Here is a 26,045-nt window from a genome sequence, read left to right as displayed (position 1 = left end):
CCATAAAATACCTAGAAGAAAATATAGGAAGAAACTTCTCAGACATTACCCGGAGTAAGATTTTTACTGATATACACCCTCGCGCGAGGGAACTAAGAGAAAGAATAAACATGTGGGATTATATCAAACTAAAAAGTTTTTTCACAGCAAAGGAAACCATCAATAAAACAAGAAGGGATCCTACTGAATGGGAAAAGATATTTGCCAGTGATATATCTGATAAGGGATTAATATCACAAATCTATGGAAAACTTACTCAACCCAACTCCAAAAAAACAAACGATCCAATTAAAAAATGGGCAGAGGACTTGAAGAGACATTTTTCTGAAAAGGACATTCAGATGGCAAACAGACATATGAAGAAATGCTCAACCTCACTAACCATCAGAGAAATGCAAATAAAAACCACAATGAGATACCACCTCACCCCAGTCAGAATGGCTATCATCAATAAATCAACAAACAACAAGTGCTGGCGCGGATGTGGAGAAAAGGGAACGCTTGTGCACTGTTGGTGGGATTGCAGACTGGTGCAGCCGCTATGGAAAACAGTATGGAGGTATCTCAAAATTCTGAAAATGGAACTACCTTATGATCCAGTAATTCCACTCCTAGGTATCTATCCGGAGAAATCCAGAACTTCAATTCAAAAATCTCTATGCACTCCTATGTTTATTGCAGCACTATACACAATAGCTAAGACATGGAAACAACCAAAATGCCCATCGGTAGATGATTGGATTAAGAAACTGTGGTACATTTATACAATGGAGTATTATGCAGCCATAAGGAAGAAAGAAATCTTACCATTTGCAACAACATGGATGGATCTAGAGAACATTATGTTAAGTGAAATAAGTCAGACAGAGAAAGATAAGTTCCATATGATCTCACTTATTTGCGGATTCTAAAGAAAAGAATAAGTGAATGAACTAATCAGAAACTGGGAGACAATGAGGAAAAACTGAGGGTTGCTAGATGGGCGGGGGGAGTGGGGGGTGGGGGGGAGGGTGAGGGGATTGGAGGGCAGTCGGTGACCACAGGATGGCCACGGGGTTTGAAAATTAATCTGGGGAACGTAATTTGGTGGTTACCAGAGCGTAAGGGGGTTGGGGGGTGGGGGATGAGGGTGAGGGGGATCAAATGTACGGTGATGGAAGGGGAGCTGTCTCTGGGTGGTGAACACACAGTGTGATTTATGGATGATGTGATTCAGAATTGCACAACTGAAATCTATGTAATTCTACTAACAATTGTCACCCCAATAAATTAAAAAAATAAAAAAATATTAAAAAAAAAAAAAAATAAGGAAAAAAAAAAAAAAAAAAAAAAGACATAGGGTGGCTGAATGGATAAGAAAACAAGACCCTTACAGATACTGCCTACAAGAAACTCACTTCTGATCAAAAGACACACTCAGACTGAAAGTAAAGGTATGGAGAAAAATATTTCATGAAAATAGAAACAAACAAACAAAAGTAGCAACACTTATACAAGAGAAAATAGACTTTAAAACAAATGCTATAAGAGACAAAGAAGGACCCAGTAATACCACTTTTGGGTATTTTTTCAAAGAAACCCAACAGCTACTTCGAGGGGACGTGTGCATCCATAAGTTTATTGCAGCATTGTTTACAATGACCAAGATGTGGAGGCAACTTGACTGTCCATTGATGGATGAATGGATAAAGAGGAGATGGTACGTGTATACAATAAAATATTGGTCAGACATAAAAAGGAATGAGATCTTGCCATCTGTATCTCCAAAATGGACCTAGAGGATATTGTGCTGAGTAGAGTAAGTCAGATAGAGAAAAATGGACATAACGTGATTTTGCTTATAGGTGGAATCTAAAGAACCAACCAACTAAACAAACAAAACAGAAACAAACTCACAGATACAGAGAATATTTTGAAGGTCACCAGATGGGAAGAGGGTTGGTGGATTGGGAAGAAATTAAGATATACAAATTGGTGTTAGAAAGTAGTCATGTGGATATAGAGTATTGCATAAGGAATATAGTCAATAATATGCTAATATCTACATATAGTACCAGGTGAGCACTAGACTAGTTGGGGGATCATTTCTTAAATTATATAAATGTCTTACCACTATGCTGTACACCTAAAATTAATATAAAATAATATTCAATGTCAATTGTAATTGAAAAATTAAGAAAGGGGGGGAAAGGTGAAGGGGAATAAGTTCAAATTTCCAGGTTTAAAACAAGTCATGGGGATATAATGTAGAGCACAGGGAATACAGTCAATAATATTGTGATATTGTGGTATGGTACCACATGGTTGCTGGATTTATCATGGTGATCATTTCTTTAGGTATATAAATGTTGAATAACTATGATGTACACCTGAAATTAATATATATTAGCTATATTTTTAAATAAAATATTAAAAATAAGTAAATTTTATTGCTACTCTTTTTTAAGCATTACAAAGGATGGTATGATAAGACATTGAAGAGAGAAATTAAAGAAGAGACAAATAAATGGAAACATATACCATGCTCATGGATAGGAGGAGTAATATAGTTACAATGTCCATACTACCCAAAGCAATAAATAGATTCAACAAAATCCCTATGAAAATACCAATGACATGTTTCACAGAACTAGAACAAATAACCTTAAAATTTATACTAAACAATAAAAGACCTCAAATAGCCACAGCAATCCTGAGAAATAAGAACAAAGCAGGAGGGTACCATGCTACCTGACATCAAATTGTTACAAGACTATTGTAATCAAAAGAGTATGTTGTTGGCATAAAAATAGACATATAGACCAATGAAACAGAATAGAGAGCTGAGAAATAAACCCATGCCTATATAGTCATTTAATCTATAACAAAGGAATCAAGAATTTACATTGTTGTAAAGATAGTCTACCTAATAAATGGTGCTGGGAAAACTGGACAGATCGACAGATACAAGCAAAAGAAATGAAATTGGACCACTGTCTTATGGCATATACAAGAATAAACTCAAAGTGGATTATTTAAGACTTAAATGAAAGACCTTATGTCATAAAATTCCTAGAAGAAAATATAGGAAATAAACTCTCAGACATTATCCTTAGTAATATTTTTACTGATATATCTACTCAGACAAGGGAAATAGAAGAAAAAATAAGCAAATGGGACTACATCAAACAAAAAAGTTTTTTCACAGCAAAGAAAACTATCAACAAAACAAAAAGACCTCCTACTGAATGGGAGAATATATTTGTCAAAGATACATCTGATAAGGGGTTAATATTTAAAATTTATAAAAAACTCATATAACTCAATACCAAAACAATCCAATTTAAAAATGAGCAGAGGACCTGAATAGACATTTCTCCAAAGAGGACATACAGATGGCCAAGACACATGTGAAAAGATGCCCAATGTCACTAATCAGAGAAATGCAAATAAAAACCACAATGCAACACCACCTCACTCTTGTCAGTATGGCCATCATTATTAAATCAACAAACACGTGTTGGTGAGGGTGTGGAGAAAATAGAGCCCTTGTGTACTGTAGGTAGGATTGCAAATTGATGCAGCCACTGTGGAAATCAGTATGAAGTTTACTCAAAAACTTAAAAGTAGAACCGCTTTATGACCCAGCAATTGTACTCATTGGAATTTATCCAAAGAAATCCAAAACACTTAGTCAAAAAAATATATGCATCCCTATGTTTACTGCAATGCTATTCACAATAGCCAAGATATGGAAACAACTGAAATGCCCATCAATAGACAATTAGATAAAGAAATCATGGTACATTTATACAATGGAGTGTTACTCTGCCATAAAAAAGAATGAAATTTTACCATTTGCAACAACATGGATGGACCTAGAGGATATTATGCTAAATAAAATATATCAGCTTGAGAAAGACAAGTACCATATGATCTCGCTTATACATAAACAGAACCTAAAATAAATAATAAATAAATAAATATAATAAACGAACAAACAGTAGAAATAGACTCATAGGTACAGAGAGCAAACTAATGGTTGCTAGATGGGACGGGGGTTAGGGGATGGGTGAGAAAGGTGAGGGGACAAGGAAGTATAAATTGGTAGTCACAAAATAGTCACAGGGATGTCAAATACAATATGGGTACTAAAATCAATAATGTTGTAAAGACTATGTAGGGGGTCAGATGGGTACTGGACTTTACAGGGGGGCTCATTTCATAGATTATATAAATGCCTAACCACTGTGCTATATACCTGAAACTAATATAAAATAATATTGAATGTCAAAAAAAAAAAGATGGTGATTACTTACTTTTTTTTTTTTTTTTTTTTTTTTTACGTGAAGGGGAAATGCACACAATAGTTTGGTTGGTTAGTACTGAAGAAAAGTACCCAGAGAGGAGACAAACGATTCCCTGCCTGGCCAATAAACTTGAACTTTTTTGAAGGGTACTGGGAGAAAACTTATTTAATTATGCTCTAATTGCTTTCTTCTCTATATAACACTGAATTCTTAGTCACTGACTCACAACAAATGTGCCCACTGAAGATCCCTGAAGAATCACAATGTTAGGACAAACAGCCAGGCAACAACTCTCTTCATGTATCTCCCTGTCTGCTCTGAAGTTTAAGTCTTGAGTACTGTTTCCATTCAGAGCTCCCTGACCCACAGGGACCACTTAATGGTTTCCTTGTACTGCAGGGTTTTCCTCCTATAACTACAATATTTAATAATGCTATAACTACAATAGAGCCAAATTTTAGGGTAGATGGTTTCTCTAGTCATACTATCACATTTGTATTCTAAGTTTAAACTCCTGTTTGGCAACTTATTTGTATGTTTGGAAAACTTTTCTGTAAAGAGTTGCCTCAATATTTATATATATTTTTTTTATTTCTTAAGACCCATATTAACGTCTAATTCATTAATATAATGCAAGTCCTCTACCTTTATACTTCCTTTATACTTGAGATTTCAAACTTGTTAATAACGTAAAAGTGAATTGTTGAGAGTGATATATTTTGGCATATATTTTTAAATTCTAACCTTTATTAAGCTGTCTAAATAGTTACTGAATTGCTAACATGTATTTATTGAAACTTAAGAAACATTATACTTCCTTTGTGCACAGCACTATGCTAGGTTCTACAAAATAATATGTTTGAGATTTAAACCAAAGTAACTGCAGCAATGTCCATGTATTACTAATACCAACAATAATAGAATCTCTACAATTCACTTAAGAATATAATTGCATATTTCTCCCCTATGTCAATAGTTTTTAAACCCTTTAATATCCTAAAATCTTTTCTTTCCCTACTTTAGTTTGGCTATTTATTATTCTATTTTAGTTTAGCTATTTATTACTCTATCCGTGTGACTAGGATACAAATTAATTTGTTAAAATAAACAGTAAAACATAGAAACAATCTTACTTTTTTTTAAGTGGTGGCCCTATCTCCCACTTCTGTAGAATATATTGTAACTACCTAATAAGTACCTGTTTTCAGCATGCAGCCATACTATTTTCTTCAAGCAGCTGAGTAATTTGTTTTTCTGTTTAAGATTAAATGGTCCAACAGTTTATCACCAATATGAAGCTCAGTCATAAAATTTAAATAACCTTCATAGCAGGGTCCAGCTCTCTGGCAAAAGCAAAAACCACATTAGAACTTTATAATTCACAGAAAGTTTAAAATAATTCTCCAATAATAGCCCTCGATTGTTTTACAAGATGACTGTTAAAACTTCTAACTTGAAAAACCAACGAATTGCTCAATTCTCCACATCACTTCATATAGACAAGGATCAATTCCTCCATCTACACAATATGTATAGTGATATTTGTTGCTCACCCACCCAGGCATAGAGTCAAAATATATGAGTTAGTGTTAAAAGCAATGAGTGGCTCATATAAAAAGATAATGTATGGTGAACACACAGTGTGATTTATGGATGATGTGATTCAGAATTGCACAACTGAAATCTATGTAATTCTACTAACAATTGTCACCCCAATAAATTTAAAAAAATAAATAAATAAATAAATAAAAAATAAATAAATAAAAAATAAAAAATAAAAAGATAATGTAAATACCAATAACATCACATCATTAGAATAACGACTGCTTGAGTAAACACAGCAAATGGAAAGACCTTGAGAACCTGCCACACGATTTTATTCCCTCCCCCTAGAGCCAAATTCAGGCTGGCCCTCCTCTCCTATTCTTGGTTCCAAACATTTTATAATACCCTACAAAGTTTCATAATTTTATGGCTAGGCTGTCTGGTGGAATTTGTTTTATAACTCTTGGCCAGACTCCTATTTTCATTTACAAAGTCTTCTTTCTTAATAATTGTGTGAAAGAAAGCTATAAATTTCTTTTTGCATAAATCACGTTTTGTTTATTGTTGTTTATTTGAAGGAAATTATAAAACTAAGACTACATTCTATTTATTATAGAAGAATTAAAGCATACCAATTGAATAATTACAACAGGGGCCAACACCAGACTAAAGCAAAATCCTGGAAATCTAAGCATGTGTTCCCCATTGTGATGCTGGTATCCAAACAACCAGCAGGGTGTCAGCAATATTATGTGACATGCAGGTCATCAGAATAATTTTCTGCTACTCAACTTCAATGCAGATGTAGAGAGAACATTGACAAAATGAGAGATTCTCAATGCCCTTGAAGCCATCACCTAACTTCAGACATAAAGATTTGTTGAAATTGTCATGATCTCACTTGGCTCCTGACCAACAGAAGTTAAAGGAGTGGGAGGTAGCCTTTGGAATCAAAACAAGGCAATGATGCAAATATTTATTGGCTCTTTCTTTCTACAGCTTTCATACTGGGGATGAATATTCTCCCCATACAGATTCCTCTAAATATAAAATTCGTAAATCAATATTGAGATAGACGTTAGATAGATGGGTAGACAGTAAGTTTGATAAGGAATGGGGGATGTCAAGGTAGTCTCAAACTATGTCCTTACAAAATGCTTATTACAAAGAGTAATTAATCACAAAGATAGACTGGCAGATACCACCTTAATCAAACGATTAAGGTGAACATCATTAAGGGACAAATAGAAATCATGATGGGATACAACGAAAAGAACCCTGCACCACTTCTGTGATATTCCTGCCAAAGACACATAAATGGAATCTAATCAATAGTAAACAAGGAAAACATATATTCAGGACACACCACAAAAATAAATGCTCTATAATCTTCAAGGTCAGAGAAGTCAAGGAAAAAGTGAGGAAGGAGACTAAAGAGGCACACGTGGCAACTGAAGGCAATGTGAGATTTTGACCTGGATCCTTTTGCTACAAAGGACATTTTCAAGATTATTTAGGAAACTTGCATGGTGTTTGAGGACAAGATGATAGTCAAATATCAGTTTTAATTTCCTAATTTTGATGTTTTTGTGTGTGTGTGTGTGATTCCTTAGGAGCATGCTGGCAGTAGTAAGAAATAAACTAAAGTATCCAAGGGTGATGGAATTATGAAGGCAACTTGCCCTCAAATAATTTAGGGGGAAAACTTTTTGTATACTCTTCTTGAAATTTTTCTGTAAATTTGAGATTGTTTCAATGTAAAAAACACGTTTTTATAAATTAACACACTGATGTAAATGTACTGATGTTCAACAACTTTTAACACATAATGAAAAGACAAAAGCAGAGCTTTCAGAACAATAATTGCTGCAAGCTACCTGGCAAGTTTTACATGAAGGTTTGTAAAACAAAAATGCTTTTATTGTTTGTTGTATGGCCGTTTCACTTCTGATTGTCTGGCTGCTGCCACCAGAGCTGATTCTGCCACTGCTTTTCAAGTGGAGCACATACTTAGTAGCCACTGGAGCAGTAAAGTGACTCTGTCTCTAGTAAGAGCACAGTATGTTCCCATGACAACTTTGAATTCCGAGATCCACCAGCACAGCCCATATCTTTGTTTACCTACTGGCGTGGGAAACCCTTCATGTCATCATGATTTCATAGCCAAGCTAATTTTTTAAAACTAAAACTGGCACTCCATAAGGCTAATTCAGTACCCGACACACACCTTATGATATATGTGGTTTTAAGAATGTGTCATTCAAGAGGTGACAGGTACCCTACACTAAAGTGGCTGACAGGTTGATAGTTCACAGCAGTAAACACACAGCCTAAGGATGTACGCAGTGTTCAGCACTGGTGACACAGAATGCAGCGTTAAAAAAAAAAAATCTTGGGCTTTATGTCTCTGGTGATGAATCATTTGAGAATTTTCACATATAAAATGTATCTAATCAATGATCTACAAAAACTGTTTCTCAAATATAATCTAGGTCTAGGCCACGGCAAATGTGAATCTATAGCTAACAACCACACAGATATAGTGATATATCTTTTCTTGTTTTAATTAAAGTTTATTGGGGTGACAATTGTTAGTAAAGTTACATAGGTTTCAAATGTACGGTTCTATCTTTAAATCGACTCAAAAGGCTCTGCTGTTCCAGCACAAGCTCCCAGCTCCAGGAGGGAGTTTATAACACATCACAAGCAAAGGCAATCTCAGTCATTTTCAAAATTAATTGGTTTTTTTTCCTATTGTGGTTTACATCCTCTCAAGTTTCCCAGGCAAGGACATATATTGATTTTTATTTAAATGGTGTATACATATACTCTATATATTTACTTTGGTCTATTTTTTTCTTCCCTTAGCAACATATTAAGATAGAATTATTTCTTATGTCAAGAAACATTTTTCAGAACCTGGCTGCATAGAATTCCCCTGAATAGATGTACCTATCCTATTTCCTTGTTAGTTGACAAACGGTTGACTCTATCTGAATCTCTGATTATTTCCTTTGGATAATAAAAGTTAAACCACTGAGTCAAAATGTGTACACACATTATGACTTTTGATAGTACTAACAAATTGCCCTCCAGCAAGGTTTTAACAATTTGTTGTCCCATGAGACTCTTCTCCTTCCCCTTATCAGCACTATTATATTTCAGTGAAACAAACTGAATTATTAAGGAATTAAATAATTATATCTATTTGGGTAGGCCACTCCTTGAAAAAAAAAAATTACTTAGAGATTGATGTCTTTTGAGCACCAGAGAGTTTTTTTGTTTGATTTTCAGAGAATACCAGTGCCTTAAAAGGCTGGTTATCTGCTTATCTCAAAGAATAAACATATTCTTCTGGATACTACCAGCCTTCATAGAGATAGCTGGCTAAAGAGATGGACAGCTTTGCCCACAAAGCAAAGAAGTATTTCTTGGACTTCTTTCTGAGTTCTACACCAGTCACTTCAAATATTGCAACTCGCTTCCTTTTGCCAAAATCAGGTCATTCACCAACTGTTTTTAATTAGCTATGGTTGAGATGATGTTTTCATTTTGCCCCCTCAATCCCCTTTTCTGAAACCTAAGTTTCCAAAACAATTACCTATTAGGCTGGAAGTCTCATGCTTTTTGCTAAGCTTGAGGGTGAAGCAAAGTTTTTTTTGTTTGTTTGCTTGTTTGTTTTTGGTTAGCACTTGTTTTGGAAAGTTTGTAAACCCATCTAGTTCTTTCTGAGGATCAGATAGCCAAATAAATATAGGTACCATTTTGACAGTATAGTTATTAAAATACTGTACGTTCTTGTTATTCTACTTGGTTTTGGCTTTCTTAAGTACTACTACAGAAAACACATAAGATTATTGACTTCATTCACATTATTATAAAAATAAAGGTGCAAAGACAAGATAAGGCACTTGAATTTAGCTAATTAAATATAGTCAGAGAAAAGCGTACTTAAATGTATGTGAGCAAACGTCTAACTTATTTACTTGGGCTTTTCAAAATTAATCTTTCTCATATTACCAAGAAGTAGAAATTTCTCTCCTCACTATCCCATTATTAATTTTTATTTGAAATATGTTATAATATAGAAGGTAATATAATATTAACAAAGACATTGTAAGTGAACTGAGGGGGAAAATCTTTATATTACTATTATTGTGTGGCCCTTTTCATTTTAATGTTTGCTGTGTTATAATGAAAATCTCAATCTAATGTTGCATAAAAAATCATTTTTGTATTTAAATTTTCTTTCTCCGACACAATATCCATTTGGAATAAGGCACATGGAATTGGAATTTTTTATTAATTAACCTAGAAGAATGATGCCTTATGAATGGTTTTTCAGCTGCTATTGCACGTTCCAAACTACGTCTGCAAAATAGTTCAGTCTAGTGACACAAGGAAAAAGATAACCAGTTGTATTTCTTCAGAACTCCTAGACTGAGCATGTTAAATCAGGAAGCAAACTTCACAGTTTATGAAGCTCCACAGTATTCAGCTTGACTCTGTAATAACTCGAAAAAAATCCATTTTAGTTGTTAGTTTCAAAATGGAGCTTTTGTTCTTCTACACATCCTTTTTTTTTTTATCTTGGAGTTCTCTTATCTGATTCTTTTGAGATGGTATGTGGATATTTCTTTTGCCAGAGCAAATAATTTTGGGTATGTCAAGGAAAACAAGTTAATTGCTAGCTGGACTCAATGTATTGATCATTGACCCCATTTCTGCATGTTGTCAGGACCAGTTCCCAGAGGAGCTGTGCCCACCAAGCTCAGACTGAGTTTTGGACACAACAGACAAGCAGCATTTCTGGATGTGGTGTCAATCTCATTTCTGCCACTTGTTGACTGTGTGACCTTGTGTATTTCATTTGACTTTCATGTCTCAGCATTTTCAACTATAAAATGGAAAAAATAGCAATACTTGCCCGACAAGGTTGTTGTGAGGATTAAGAAATATAATGATATAATCCTTTGCAGGGTTTGGGACATTATATGCACTGTAATATATTAGCTATGTTTATTATCCTTTTATTTTACTCTGTCCAAAATCCAGAAAGCATTCACAGAAAATGTAGAAACTGGATTATATTCAAAATTTAAGTTCACTGGAATGTTTCAAATTTTATCATTTCTCTTTTTTTGGTCACTCATGATATAGCCAGCTTTATAAATTTCAGCATTTCAAATACTTATAGATAAGATGTAAATATGAGATTTTTCTTATGTATACATTTCTCACATTTTAAAAATATTTTCAAAATTTAAAAAATGACAAAATTGCATGTTTGGAAAGACTCAGAATAGCTTTAAAATATAACTATTTAAAATGTTTTTGTAAAGTAAAATTATTGATGAAGAAAAAAATTATCTTGATGCTCAAAGAGGTATATTTTTTCCCATATTAAAGGCTAACTAATTTATTCAACAAAAATCTCATTTAATAAGCATTATCAAGTACCTACTATGGTAAGTACTGCTAAGTAGGTATTAAGTACCTTCTTCAAGGAACTGTGCTTGGCAATGAGAAGATGGAAGAAGATTCTGACCTCCTCACAGAGTTCACTAACACCATTCAGATCACATTGTTCACAGTCTTAGCACACTTGATAGGAAGATCCTAGGATTTATCTTTTCAAACATATACCTGTTTTAAAAAATAAATAAATAAAACACTCAGATTCTATTTACAACTCTTTTTTTCCTGGAGTTTTCTCATATAAAACCACGATTTCTAAGATCTGTGAGAGTTGATGTAGCCTAACTTATTTTTATAAAAATCTAATGGCTGTGTCTATACAATGACAAAGTAAATTATTTTTAAATTTTCAATTTCAGCTAAGCTCGTTGCTTGAAATCACATAAACTGCCCCATAGAATAGTTCTGAAGATTAAATGATATAATGTTTACATAATACAACACCTAGTACAATGTAAGAATGGCAGCTATTAGTATTATTATTTACAACTAAGGCAATAGGGAAAAGGATTCATATCCACATTTTAGACTGCATAGCATTAATCTTTCGTCTTGTGTGGCCAGTATGCTTCACAGTGCAAATGTAACCCATGTAATAACAACTTTCATATTATAATTGTAAATATTTTCAATTATTGAGAGGCTTTCTGTGGTCTAAATTTCCATACATTGATTTCTCATAATAATTTTGAAAGGTATATATCCATTTCATCATTTTACATAAGAAGAAACTGAGGTTCCCAGAGTGAAATAATCATGCCAAGTTGACATGGTTAGTAAGTGACAGAACCAGGATTCAAACCTAGACTTGTCTGGCTCCAGAGTCTTTCCATTTGTCATGCTGCCTCTATTGGAAAAATTTGTTAATAAAACGGAATTTATAAAGTTGTTTTCTCTTGAGTCCAGAATTCCTAAAGACTCCAAAAAGATGTCTGGGATTTCCTCACCACTATTTCAACAAAACTATACACAACTCTTTAGTTTGATTTTGTGACACAGAATAATTTCCCAATATCAGAAAAACTGAAGATGATATTAGAGTGCAAAAGCATCACCTGGACAGTTTAAGGTTTGGACTGATAATATACAATTCCTTTCTCTCATTTTGTCTCTTACATAACAGAAACCAAAAGACAAAATGCAGGAATCTCAGGTAGAGGTTTTCTCACTAAAGTGAACACATCCACACTACCTGGTGAGACCCGCAGTCTTCTCACATGGCTGAAAAGACTATGGCAATTTAGAAATCAGACCAAAATTAGGTGACAAACATGTTCTTACAGCAAATAGAAAGTATGAACTGTCTTTTATTTCAAAATGGAAATACAGTCGTGGCTAAAATTGCTCGTACTTTTCAGCTTCTAGACTGACAAGCTAATTCTGTAGGGAAAACTTTGATGGATCAAAATTTGGTTCCCATTAGAAAGTCCAAGACAGATGGAGAGGCAAGCTGAAGAGTTACCCCTGAAATAAAAGCATATTCTTAGGGCAGGCAAGGAATCTCTGTGAAGTACAAAAAGGAACAAGACTTGAAGTACGTTTTTTAAGGCAGAACATGAAATTAAGCAAATTAATATGATTTAGTAGTGAATTCATGATTTTTTTCAAATCACATAGTGGTAGCTTTAGAGGCAAGTATTCATTTAAATACTCTGAATTTCCCTTCAATCTGATTTCTCATTTCCTTTCTTAATTAAGCAATTTTTTAAAGACACTTAACATATTCACTGATGACATATATTTTGTCCAATCTCTTACCTCAATACAGAATCAATATGTTTAATCTGTTCAATACTCAGGAACTACAGTGGAAGGGAGAGGAAAACCCCCAGAGTTCTTTTGCCTGGTCATTCTAGTCAACCCTACAACCTCAAGCAAAACTGATTGAGCCAAACACTTATCAATACAAATAAAACACTGCAAGAGACTTGGCAGGCCTTCGTGTGTTGTCTGAACATTTTCCGTTAGGCAAAGCCAGCTCCATCACCACTTAGCTACTCCTATTCTTCTTGCAGTCAAAACTCCAACATCTGGAAAGAATAATCACAGTTTTTAACATGTCAGTCCTTAGAGGGCTCATGAAAGTAGAGAAAATAAGAATCCCCCAGGATGTCTAAGTCACTTAGAAAGTTAAGTGCTAAAAAATAGTCTTTCTTTTCCCTACATTTGCAATTAAAGAGGGAGAGCAAAAATTAAATAAGCACAGGGAGCTGCCTTTTATTGGCATTTACAATGTCTTACAAATCTTGTAGTTTCTACTGGCACTTGCAGTTTAGCAGGAGTATTCTCCCAGTAAACTCTTAAACGCTAGCTTCAGAACAATGTCATTCTTTCTTGTTAAATCCTCTAAATCTTAACTGACTATAGATCATGGTGCTGTCCATACTGGGAAGTAGCATGAGGCAACAGAAAGAACAAAGCCTTTACGATCAGATAGTCCTAAGTTCCAATCCTAGTTTTGTCACTTAATGGCTTTGTTACCTTGGGCAAATTATTGAACTCTCAGATCCTAGATTCCCTCATTTGTAACAGAGAACTAACTGGGTAACCTTCAATTTCAAGAAAATTAAATGGAACACTCTACGATCTAGCATATTGCCTAAGACATAATAAGTGCAGAATAAGTGTTGGTTGAAATAAAATTAAATAAAAAATCTACATGTATCAGACCTGTAAGCCCCTTGGAAAAACAATGAGGAAGACTGTGGTATAATGTTCAAGATGAATACACTAAGCATAACAAAGAGTTGCTCCAACTTGAGTAGGAAATACCCACCAAAATACTGTAAGAAAATCACTTTAAAAGTAGGAGTATGTCAAAAGACTCAGGGGCGGCCCTAACTGGATCACTGCTAGAGAGTGACGACTTTGAGTTCATAGGGGTGAGGCCCATCCAATATCCCCAGGTTACCTTTTGTGGACACAAAATCTCATGCCCTGTGGAAGAATATTCCTCAGTTCTAAGAACGGGGCCACTGACACTGCTCCAAAAGCAGTGGCAGAAGTGAAGACACTAAAAGATGGCAGCCTGGGGTCAACACAAGAGAAACAGGCTGCAGCAATATTGCAAACCACAGCTCACAGCCAGGAGCACTCAGGTTAGAGCCAAAGAGACCAGTTACCACCTTGAGGAATCAGAGTGCAAACCATCGTCATGACTACCCATATTCTCGGATACCTTGGTAACAAAGGACTACAGAGAGGAATCCTACATATTTTATTCAGTCAATATTTATTCAAGGCAGTGTAAGAGCCATGGCTTGGGTTCCACTTCTGATATGACTACAGTTTTGTGGATAGTAATCCTATAGAATTTTTGGTGTAGACAGATAGCAAAATGGAATAAACGGAGCACTTCCTTGATTGCTTTGAAACAAACACTTCACATATCTGAGCTTCAGTTTCCTTGACTGTGAACTGGAAACAATTCTATTTTCCCTCAATGCTCCACCAGGTAGTTCTAAGTTTGTAATGAGATCATGTGCACAGCAGTTCCTGAAAAGGTAGGACATAGTTTTGTTCTTGCTTTGGGAAACTAAAGCAATCTCCTAGGAGTGAGTATGGAGGAAGCCCCAGCACTAGAGATCATTTAAGCTTAAAATGCATCCAGTTTAGAACCCTCAAAGAACTTGTTATTTAATCCAGGATACAAACATAAAAATAACTATAATAAATTATGCAGTACATGCATAAAGTGCTACGGAAACATAGTAAATTATGCTTGAGAGATCACTGAAGAGGTCACATATGAGAAAGGAGGAGTTTGCCAAAAGCATGAGTGTGGAGGACATGTGTGTGTAAGTAGGAGGGGTAGGACCTTCTAGGTAAATGGAACTATGTGAGCAAAGGCAAAGAAGCATGACAGTGCATGATATATTTGGGGACCAGCAAGTACTCTTGTTTGGTCACAGCCTAAGACACATGAGAAGGAGTAGGTAGAGACTGGAAAATTAATCTAGGATCAGAATGCAAAACCGTACTAAGGAATTTGACCTATTTTCATTAGGCAACAAGAACGTCACTCAAGGTTGTTAAGCAAGGAGAGTGACATAATCAGATTCCTGTTTCAGAGAGCTCACCCCAGCAGCAGTGAGCAAAACAAACTGGAGATAATTGCAAAGGGCTTCATATTTATTACCAAATATGTGTCATTTAAGTGCTTTTCTCCAGGAGACCAGGAAGAATGCATGTTTTGTCTACTACTGTATCTCACTGGATACACAGTGCCTAACATCGTGCCTTGTTTATGGCAGGGCTTCGTAAATACTTGTTGAATTAATTCATTGTTATTTGAATGATTGTGGAGATTTTTTACAAATGTACCTACACCATATTTACCCTTAATCTACAATATGCCACCCTGTTCTCACCCTGTATTTATATCTTAGTCATCTTTATATTCCCAGCAGCTGGCTCACTCTCTGGCATACAATATAGGAGCTCAGTAATTCCTTGAACTGGACTAAACATAACAGCATTCACAAAACCTGCCCAAATGGACACAGGAGATGTGAGTACTACTCTTGATCTTTAGCAAAATAAAGGTGTCCAAATTATTACTGGCACTTTTCATTTTGAGCTGAATTTACAAAACAAGTAAGTCCACTCCTGAAAAGTAAAAATCATATGTATGTTTTCACTGAAAACTGGTATGTGCACTATGTGATATAAAAATGTGACAAATCAGTTAACCAGACAATGCAGAAGCTCATCATTGACCCATTGGACTTCTAGAAGTAAATGAGCAGAGCACTTTAATTTCAAATTTGTGATGGAAACATTAAATTTTGAAGGGGAAATCAGTGAGTTTATAAAAATAATTATTAGTATTAGTTGCCATTTTTGTAAGTCAAAAATGGCCTAATAGCAATTTCACATAGATCAAGCTGTTTGTTCAATACAAATCTGTCATGTTTTTTGAGTAAAACTCTTCATGACAATGTATCTCAATGAATTCAAAGACAAGTAAAAAAAACAGACACGGGTCTTTCTTGCTGTATTTTTAAACCAGACAAACTATGTTAGGAAGCTTATTACACATTAAATTCTAAAACTTATTAGCAATGTTAGGTAGACTTAGGTGCCAACGAAAATTTTATTTACTTTGTGGTAAAGATTTTTAAAACTTGTGAAAATTTTGAATAAGTTAATAATTCTTATAGGTTATATCTACACATGACTAAATCCAACAGCCACAAATCTGAAAATGTCATTAAATCAGTTACTCATCATTACAAAGAATAATGAAACTTAATGGCTGAATTCAGTCAAATTGATCTGCATGTGTGGATACAACCACATCATGGGAGAGATTTGCAAATGATATTAAGACTTATTATATCCTAAAATGGCTTGCCCCAGAGGGAAACTGACTTGACAAACAAAATAATTTATAAACAAATAGAGCTTAGCCGTCCAAGAGTTACTGCTTGAACAAAGAACAACTAATTCACCAGTAGAAAAAATATAAACACAAGTCAGGAAAAGAGAACTTTGGTTATGGGACATGTTTCCAGCAATCAGGAAGACACATGGTAAATATGAGAAAATAAAAGCGGACAAACAATATACAAGTCCCATGGAACAAAAGGAAAGCAAAAGGACCCCAGTCAATAGGGGTCCCCACAGTCATAGTTAGACCAGGTTACTAGAGCAAAATACCTTAGACTGAGTGGCTTGGACAACAGACACATTTCTCACAGTTCTGGAGGCCGGGAAGTCCAAGATCAAGGTGCTGGCAGATTCAGTGTCTGATGGCGGCCATTTTCTTGGTTCACAGATGGCAGCCTTCTAGTGATATCATCACATGGCCTTTCCTCAGTGCCTGCACAAAAAGAAAGATCTCTCTCTCTCTTCTTCTTCCAAGGGCACTAATCCCATTATGAGAGTCCCATACTCATGAACCAATCTTAACCTAATTTCTTCCCAAAGGTCCCACCGCAAAAACCATCACACTGGAGATTAGAGCTTCAACATTTGAATTTTGAGGGGGCACAAACATTCAGTCCATAACACCCATAAATCCCTATATTTCATCATTAGTAATTCCTTCCATAATGTTAAGTTCTAGTGCCTTCTGTCTAGAGGTACTTTAAGAAATATTATACCTGGGAGGGGTAATACCCCACCTGGAAGATTTTGAAGGCTATATGTGAGATGAGAGAATGTCTGTATTAGAGGCATAGGAATGAAATACTAACAGGCAAAAAAAGAGAATGTAGGGTCACTGAAGACAAAGAACTGACATCCCATCATTTACACTGATAAATGGTAAAGGCTGCATATAACAAAATTATTCCAATCAATTCCTAAACAATACATTGTGTAATTTGATAACCATCATTTTAGAAATGTGCAATATGATCTATCTTCTAACTATGTTCTCACATGCCCATTAAGAATTTCTTCTTCATTTGCTATAGTTTTGTGGGTCCCATGGACACAAGACGTGTTGGCTTTCAGTACTAGGTATTTGAGTAGATCATCCCTTCAGTGGGAGTCTTAAAAGTTGGGGTGCTAGGTGTAGGGCCCAAACTTCTCCTCCGGGAGAAGCTGCGAGTTAAGGATTCCCTCCCAATGTTGTGACACTGTGCTGGCAATGAGGTTTATGGTGACAGTGTGCCTCAGCCTTTCCTACCTGTTTCTATGGGGGTATTTTCTCAGTTATCAGATGTATAGGAGTCACTCAGCCAGCTTCTGGATCTCTTTCAAAGGGAATCGTTCCATGTGTAGCTGTATGTTTGGTATGTCCACGGGAAAAGTAGAACTCAGGAGCCTTCTGTGTTGCCATCTTGGACAGCTCCCATTGTGAACTCCAGATAGTCTTAATGAAATCAGGTACTTTACCAATAAGAAAACTAAATATTAGTTTCCACAACAAATCACTTTTCTTATACTTAAATTTTTCTGGTTATATGGCATAATGTATGTTTTCCTTTTTTAATTCAATAAAAAAATTGAAAAAATATAAAATTTTTAAAATATATAAAGAACATTTATCCATAGTACTCTGCCAAAGATAACTAAAATTAACATTTCAATGTATTTCCTTTGGTTTTTTTCCCTATTTATATTTTAAATATAAATATATATCCAGATTTTTCTGAATCCAAAGTCAAATAATATTGCAGTGGACATGCATAAGACTTTTATTTTTCTGTTTTTTGTTCTTTAAATATTATTTCTTTAGGATACATTGCTAGGACGGGAGACTATAAAGCCAGGAATGGGCCATGAATAAGGAATGGGTCAAAAATACTGTATATGATGTATATTACCAAATTTTCTTTCAAAGTGTAAACAATTGCCTCTTTCACTCTCTCCCTAATATAAGATTATCATTTTTTAAATCTCTACTAATTTGATAGGTGAAAATGAAATCTCATTCTTATCTTATTTTTCATTTATTTGATTATTAGCTGTATCAAAGATTATTTCACATGTCTGTTGGCCATTTGTGTTTCTTCTCTTAAGGTGCTTTTTCTTTTCATGCCCTTTAACCATCTACTATTGAGATCTCAGAACTTCTATCATTAATTTCTATACACCGTGCATATATTAAGAGTAATACTGTTTTATCATATTTGCTATAAATATTTTCCTATTTTTATTTATTTTTAAATTTTTATTACATTTGTTAAGTAAAGATATTTTAAGTATTTGTGTATTGAAATCTGTGAAACTTCCCATTTTTTAGCAGAATATGTTTCAAAAAAGAGAGTTTAATCTGCCCCCCAGCTCATTTGGGGTAAAAATAATAAAGGCATGCTCCTGACATATGTAATGCGAGCTCTTGTTTTCTTTGACTTGGAAGAGTAATAAATTCTAAGACATGACCTTCTGCAAGATGAGGTTCAAATAGAAGAGTCCAAAGCATGAGATAGAATAACAGTCATCTTCCCAGATCAGTCAGTTAAGAATCACTCAAAACCTGCGAAAAATGCATGCCTAGTATTTTCCAAGCCTAAGAATCTATCCACTATTTTTTTCTGGGAAATCTTGCCCTTTTGAAAGACCACAAACCACTTTTAGGCCTTCATAATAGTAGGGAAATTATGCCAACCAAGCTTTGAAATCACATAACATAAATACAAGATAATAATCACAGCAGGGCAACCACATACCACTATCAATATGCTTACTCAATTGATTACCAGGAAGAAGACAAAGCTATTCTAGAGACAAGGCCATTTCATTTTTCTATCTGAAATTTCTTTCTGTCTCCTCCCCTGTTACCTCCACCTATTGAAAACATTCAACATCCACTGTGATATCTCAGTTTTACCATGTAGGATGGGGAAGTTGGGGGAAGATGCCACCTCCAGCAGGAGCAGTGTCAGGATCCAACCTGGTGAAAACCAGTGAAAGTCAAAAATAGGCCCATCAGAACCAGTAAGACCATCTACCACAGTACAACAAATAAATCAAATAGACACTGTTTATTTTTTCAAAATTCAGCCAAAGTCCTCCTCTGGGTCTATTCTATGCTGGGCACCTTTGAGAAATATTATGTATGATGATAAAAAGTCATTTCTATTGCACATTAGAATTTTGGAGGTGTTCACACATGCATTAACCAACCGAATTCTTGAAACAATCCAGTATAGAACATAGTCGAATGCTCATTTAGAGGTAGGGAAACTAAGGCTCAGTTTCTGAGAGGGAAGGTGGCAGAGCTCAGACTAAAGGCCATTTGTTCCTTCCTTCCTTTTTTCCTTCCTCCCTCCCTCCCTCCCTCTCTCTTTCCCTTCTTTCTTTCCTTCCTTCATTGAGAAGTTGGAATTTTTCAGAATTGATTTTGGTGTAGATCTGTCATCTTTCAGAAAGACTGGCTGTTGAGACCAGAGGATCCAGGGGCCTGTGAGTGAAAAGAATGTCTGTTTTGTTAATGTGGTCTCCCCAGGAAAGTGGCTGCTCTCTTACATACAGAAAGAGGTAGAAAAGTGAAATTTCCCTCCTTCAGACTATGCTTCTTCCTTTTGCTTCCTTTTGCTCCTTTAACTTCCCTATAGTTAAGAGACTGATCACACTGATGAAACCAAGGCAGCCAGCAGCTATCAGTCACGCAAGCGGTGAGCTGTCACTTTACACTCTTGTTTCATTTCCTGAATATCTCTGTAAGTGTGTGTTAAAACCCCCACATTACAAATGAGAAAAGCAGGAGAGAAATAGGAAGCCAAGATCTGCTGCATTCTTACCACTGCTCTGCAGGTCACCAGAAGCCCCCAATTTTCTCTCTCCTATACTACTGCAATAATTTCATTTGACATTCTTTTAAAAATGTATGTACATATTTAGTGAGAACCAGCAGTGTTCCGAGCTCTGCTGGACATTGGGATATAATGATGAGCATGACATAGTGCCTGCCATTCCAATGAGGGACAATACAGGAGAACAGACACTGCTAACTGACATGCAGGATGAGGATTGTAGCAGGGAGAAGTCCAGGTACAGCATGAGCTCATGGCAGGTGCACCAGTCCAGCTGAGGGAGGTGCTGGGAGACGAGGATTCTTCATGGTTCAAGGGAGGCCTGGACCTCCATGATGAGTCCAAGTCAACCATCTTCCTAACAACTCCTTTTGTCGGTACTTCAGGAAATGGAAATTCAAGCAAACCAGTCCTCTTTCTAAAACCCTTCAGTGGCTCCCTATCACCAACAGAATGAAGGAGAGGCTCCTTCACGAGGCCCACACAGTTCTCCATGTACCGACCTCATCTCCCACTGTGCCCCAATATATATACATATCTGTCTCCTCCACAGTGGAAGCATCTTGAAGGCAGGGCCTTGGGGCAGTTTAGTTCTCCATATCCGGGGCTCGAAACAGGGCTGCTATATAATACGTACATACTTCTGTATTTATTAAAAGAATGAATATATTCATTCTGGAATATGAATATGTTCATTGTCCCAAAAGAGAAGGCCAATTCTGCTTTCCTTTTGTTCTCATGGCCCAATTGCAGAAATGGCCCAAGCCTCCTGCAATTTTGGTGAGTCAGTGAGGGGAGAAAAGGGATTGAATAAGGAATGGGGTACATGACTTCCCAGGATGCAAGCACCCCTATTTTCTGTGGAGAACCCTATGAAGAATTCTTCCTAAGTCTTGACACAGAGGAGTGCTTGGTCAGTTTACATGTCCTCTGAATGCAGAGTCCATGGAAATTCCTCTGTGTGACCTGTCCCTTCCCCCAGTCTTTCATATTCCATCCCTAGGAGGCCCAGCCCAGAAACAGTGCCCTATGTATACCAAGCACTTAGAAAGTCCTGTTTGAAAGTTGAACACTCTACACATCCCACTAGGATGGGATTTATAATAGAGAAAAATTCTCCCACACTAATTTCAAGGAGAAAAGAAATGCACAGCAAGCAAGAAAATTAGGTGTCTGGAAAGGTCTCCAGCCAGGAGATTTTTTATTTTTACCTTTTGACCCCCTTTACCATATAACCTTTTTGTTATTACTATTATATTTCTTTGTGAGATGGCAGACAGCAAGAGAAGAAAAAATAGGAACCATTGGGCAAATGTACGCTGTAGGTAGGCACTATTCTGGGCTTTACCGATTTAATCCCCATCAGAATCACCCTTCAAGGGAGGCAACATCATCCTTTTTTTACAACTGAGGAAATTCAGGTTCAAGGCCTTTAAGTAGATTAATTGCCCAAGATCAAAGTGAGAAGTCAATGTCAGTAATTTGACTGCTTCCTTCTCACTTAGTCATCTAGAAAGTGATTGGAACAAGGATTTGAGCTCAGACTTTTCTGCTTCAAAAGCTTAAAATATTCCTGCAATTCTGATGGACTACAGAGGGCTGCCTTGGGAAACAATCACCCAAACAATTCTAGAAACTTCCATATGTTACCAGATATTTGACTTAAAAAGAGATTCCATCATTTTCCTATCTAGAGTTGATCAAATCCTCCAGTATTACCTCCACATCATTTCTCTGTCCAATACTAAAATGCCAACAAAAGAACCGATTTTTTACCAAGAGTTTCGAAAATCCTACGACTGTCATAAAACAAAAAGTACTTCATATACAGTCAGTACTGAATATACATTGTACTGAATATACATTTTAGAGCGTGTTGGCAAACTCTAGTTTTAGTCGAAATATAAAGTAGACAAATCTGTATGCTGAACAGTCTCCTAGAACTATTTGTCACTTGATAACAGAGGCTTCCATAATATATGACTGGAAAGCACTTTTCCATTATAAAGTATTACTACATAAGTACCAACTGATAGTAATAGAAAACCATGCCAAACTGCAATACGATGGCCCTTATGAATTGTGTAAGCAAAAGCAGGATCAAGCATAGCCAGCCACTTTTCTATATCCTTTACAAACTTCAAGTGGACTAATAAATACTGTTAGACTTGAAAGAGAAAATTTTAAACACATACCCTTCTAGGAGTCTTTAAATAAGGTACTTTGGTTTTTGTAAGAGGTGAGAGGAAAAGATGCTTTCGGCCTAAGCTTTACTGGCTAGACACGGGAGGCCATTATGGTACATAAGGCAGCCATAGTTTGAGAAAAGTGTTCAGAAAGAAAGTCAAGACACATCATTTGACCCAAGTGTTTAAAATTTTTCAGAGCTTTTCACATCTGTTAAGCCAATTTAATTCTTCCCAAGATCCTAAGAGACCAAGGTCTTAGATTTTTCACGTTCTTCTAGTAGACATTAGTGGAAAGAAAAACAGAATTCTTTGCCTTTTTTATGAGACCTCACCATAGGCCAAAACAAAGCCTGAGAGCCGATCAAAAGAGCCACCAGTTTCTCAACATGGCTGCTTTCAGAGAAAGGAACACACTGCATTTGGGGATAAAATTTAAAAACCAACCACTGTCCTCAGCACTCTTCACAAATATATTTATTAACTCAATGACTATTTATTAAGCATCTACTGCATACCAGACACTGTGTTAATTGCTGAGAATACAGCAGAAAACCTTCATCTAATGATTCAGCGTTGTTACCACCCCCATTTTCTGAAAAGAAGACTGAGGTTCAGAGGAGTTATGTACCCAGCCCAAAGAAGTCGTGTAGGAAGTAAGGCCCAGGGCTGGCATCCCAGCCCTTACCTGAGTCCTCACCAGCTGAGCTCTAATTAACTGAAGCTCAACGATGTCATAAGGTTCACTTCTTCCCAGTGGCTGACCTCCAGGCCACAGGGAAAATCACACTCTTCATCTCCAAGACTAAAGGAATGAATTATGGTGGGAAGGAGACAAAGTAAAGAGTCAAATGTGCGGACTTCTGTAAATGAATAAACTGCAAATTAACTTGTCCTCAGTTCTGACTACCCAAATATTCCACAAACACAAATGAGCAACCCGTCACATCTGAATTCTCATTCATTTTTTTCATTTCTATGTCTATATTTCTTTCTGCTCCATTAGGCCATCCTTCCAGTTCTCTTACACAGTCTATCTTCTATAAGCCCAAACTTGGCTCTACCCAATCCCTAATATAAAATGTTCCTCTCTAGTTATTTCCTTTAATGACATTTAACACAATGTGTAATTATATATGTATTTGTAGTTTTAACATCTCTCTCCTGTACTAAAATGCAAGCCCCACACAACCAAAGACTATAGTTCCTTTTTCCCAGCTCCTGACACAGACTAAATATAGTAGGTGGTCGATATATATTTGTTAAGTTACTGAATGAATGAATATATATTTACCTATACTCTGAAATTATAACCAAATATTACCTGTACCCAACTACTTATTTAACATTGTACCTTAACCCTGGAGATGAAAATTACCCTTTTATATCTCCTTTCTTGTCTTTTTCCCATGATTATCACCGTCTTATGCATAAGATTATATTTATTTATTTACTTACTTATTTATGGTTTGTTACCCTCCACAAAAATGTAAACCTAACAAAAATTTATGGTTTGTTACCCTCCACAAAAATGTTTCCTAACAAGGGAAAGGATGGCAAAGGCCTAGAACTATTCCTAGCTCATAGTAGATGCTCAATAAATATTTGTTAAATGAATGAATGAAAACTTCTCTTAATCTCTTAAGATTAAGTATTCAAAGATATACTGTTTTTTTAAATTGTGATACATACATTTTTTAAATTATGATGTGATATATAATATATAACATATAACATATAATATACATAATTTAATTTCTGTAAGCCTCAGTTTCCTAATGGGCATTGGAATAACTGAACTCCAAGAAAAAGTTTTCAATGATTAAAAAATAGATTCACCTATTTGCATGTTATTACAATTATTAAGGTAGAAAAGCTAATTAATATATTTTTAACTGATGTTCAACAAAATGTTTTTTCAGTAGATTATCCAGGGTTATCAAAGTCTTCTGTCTCTCAAAGATCCAAATTAACTGAGGCCTTATTTTTTCAATATCTTTTCTCCCAGATTCCTTCCATGAAATTGAAGTTTGAAAGAGGCATTATGTTGTCATAAGTCTCATGTGAAGATATATACTTTGCTATGTGACCAGATGGATGAATTGATTCCACAAGTATTTATTGAGCGTGTATTTTATGCTTTGCACCATGCAAGTCATGGTGAGGTGTCAAAGTAAAAATGCTGTTTTCAAGGAGTATTTAGTATCTTTCACTAAGGATATGGGGCACACTCATAAAACTATGAAAAACAACAAGAAATCCTCTCTATCCAAAGTTAAGTGTATAATAGCTGAATTAGGTTCTATGGGGGTAGGAATGGGCAAGGATCTGTAAGAATCATAATATTCAGAAAAGATGCCAAAGAGAATGTATGACAAACTTTTTTTTAAAGAATATTAGATATCAGTCATCTGCATAAGAATGCGTGTACTGCCTGAAATAACGAAACAGCACTGAGAAATTTTAGTATTATGTAGACAATCATTAGCTCATCAAAGATTCTAACAGCCTCTTCTCCTCCCTCCATGGGCTTGAACTGTCTTGAACAGTTATGGGCAGTGTTGAGTAGTTTAGGTGGCAAGGAGTTCTTTAACTTTGCTGGAAATCCCACATTTCTGTAAGAGCTCCTATAAAGTAGTCTTGAAAGATTATAAATAGGTCAATGTCAATATAATTGTATCCATCTGTCAAGAGAAATTTCCATTTAATGGGAATATCAAAATGCATCATCAACAAGGAATCCAAAATACTTCAGGAAAATCAGCATGGAATGTGTAACAAAACTTCCCCAGTGGTTGAGAGAGCCAACACATGTTAAGTTGGCTCAGCCCTCACCATTTGATATGTAAACACAAACATCTAGCACTGCAGAAAGTTACACAAGAGAGACAGAGGAATCATTTCTGCTTTGGGGATGTGACCAGACAAACAAGATTCCACCATAAATTCACACAATAGAGCCATGAGTTGTTTCAGAAAAGCAGAGGACTTATTACACATTAGTCTTAGTCAACATTACCATCCTCAGCAAAAGAAATTAATGCAATCATGACTCTAACAAAAGCTGGCAAATGAAGAGTCACTGTCTTCAATTTCATTTATTTAAAGAACAATTTATATTGTAGTATCTCAATGTAATTATTTTCTGCATTACATTTGAGTTTTAGTGTTAAAGTGTTCTTTCCCCTCTATTGCTTTTTCATAATTTCCCTGTCCTACAGTGAGAAAGAAGGATATAAGACTCATAATGGGAAGTGATGAATAATTGTGCTTCACTCCCTGGCCTCTACCTCCTCCCATCTACAGATGTGGTCAGTCCCATGATAAACTCATCATTT

The 26,045-nt window shown here is 35.6% G+C and overlaps 1 pseudogene; it reads right to left on the bottom strand.

The window, feature by feature from the left end:
- Positions 1-21,016, bottom strand: part of LOC117027096 (peptidyl-prolyl cis-trans isomerase D-like) — a 42,023-nt pseudogene extending 21,007 nt beyond the window's left edge.
- Positions 21,017-26,045: the final 5,029 nt, after the last annotated feature.

The sequence above is a fragment of the Rhinolophus ferrumequinum genome, chromosome 9, assembly GCF_004115265.2.
Source record: "Rhinolophus ferrumequinum isolate MPI-CBG mRhiFer1 chromosome 9, mRhiFer1_v1.p, whole genome shotgun sequence".
NCBI classification, from domain to species: domain Eukaryota; kingdom Metazoa; phylum Chordata; class Mammalia; order Chiroptera; family Rhinolophidae; genus Rhinolophus; species Rhinolophus ferrumequinum.
Note: the sequence above shows the minus strand (reverse complement) of the source record. Positions and strands in the feature narration are given on the sequence as shown.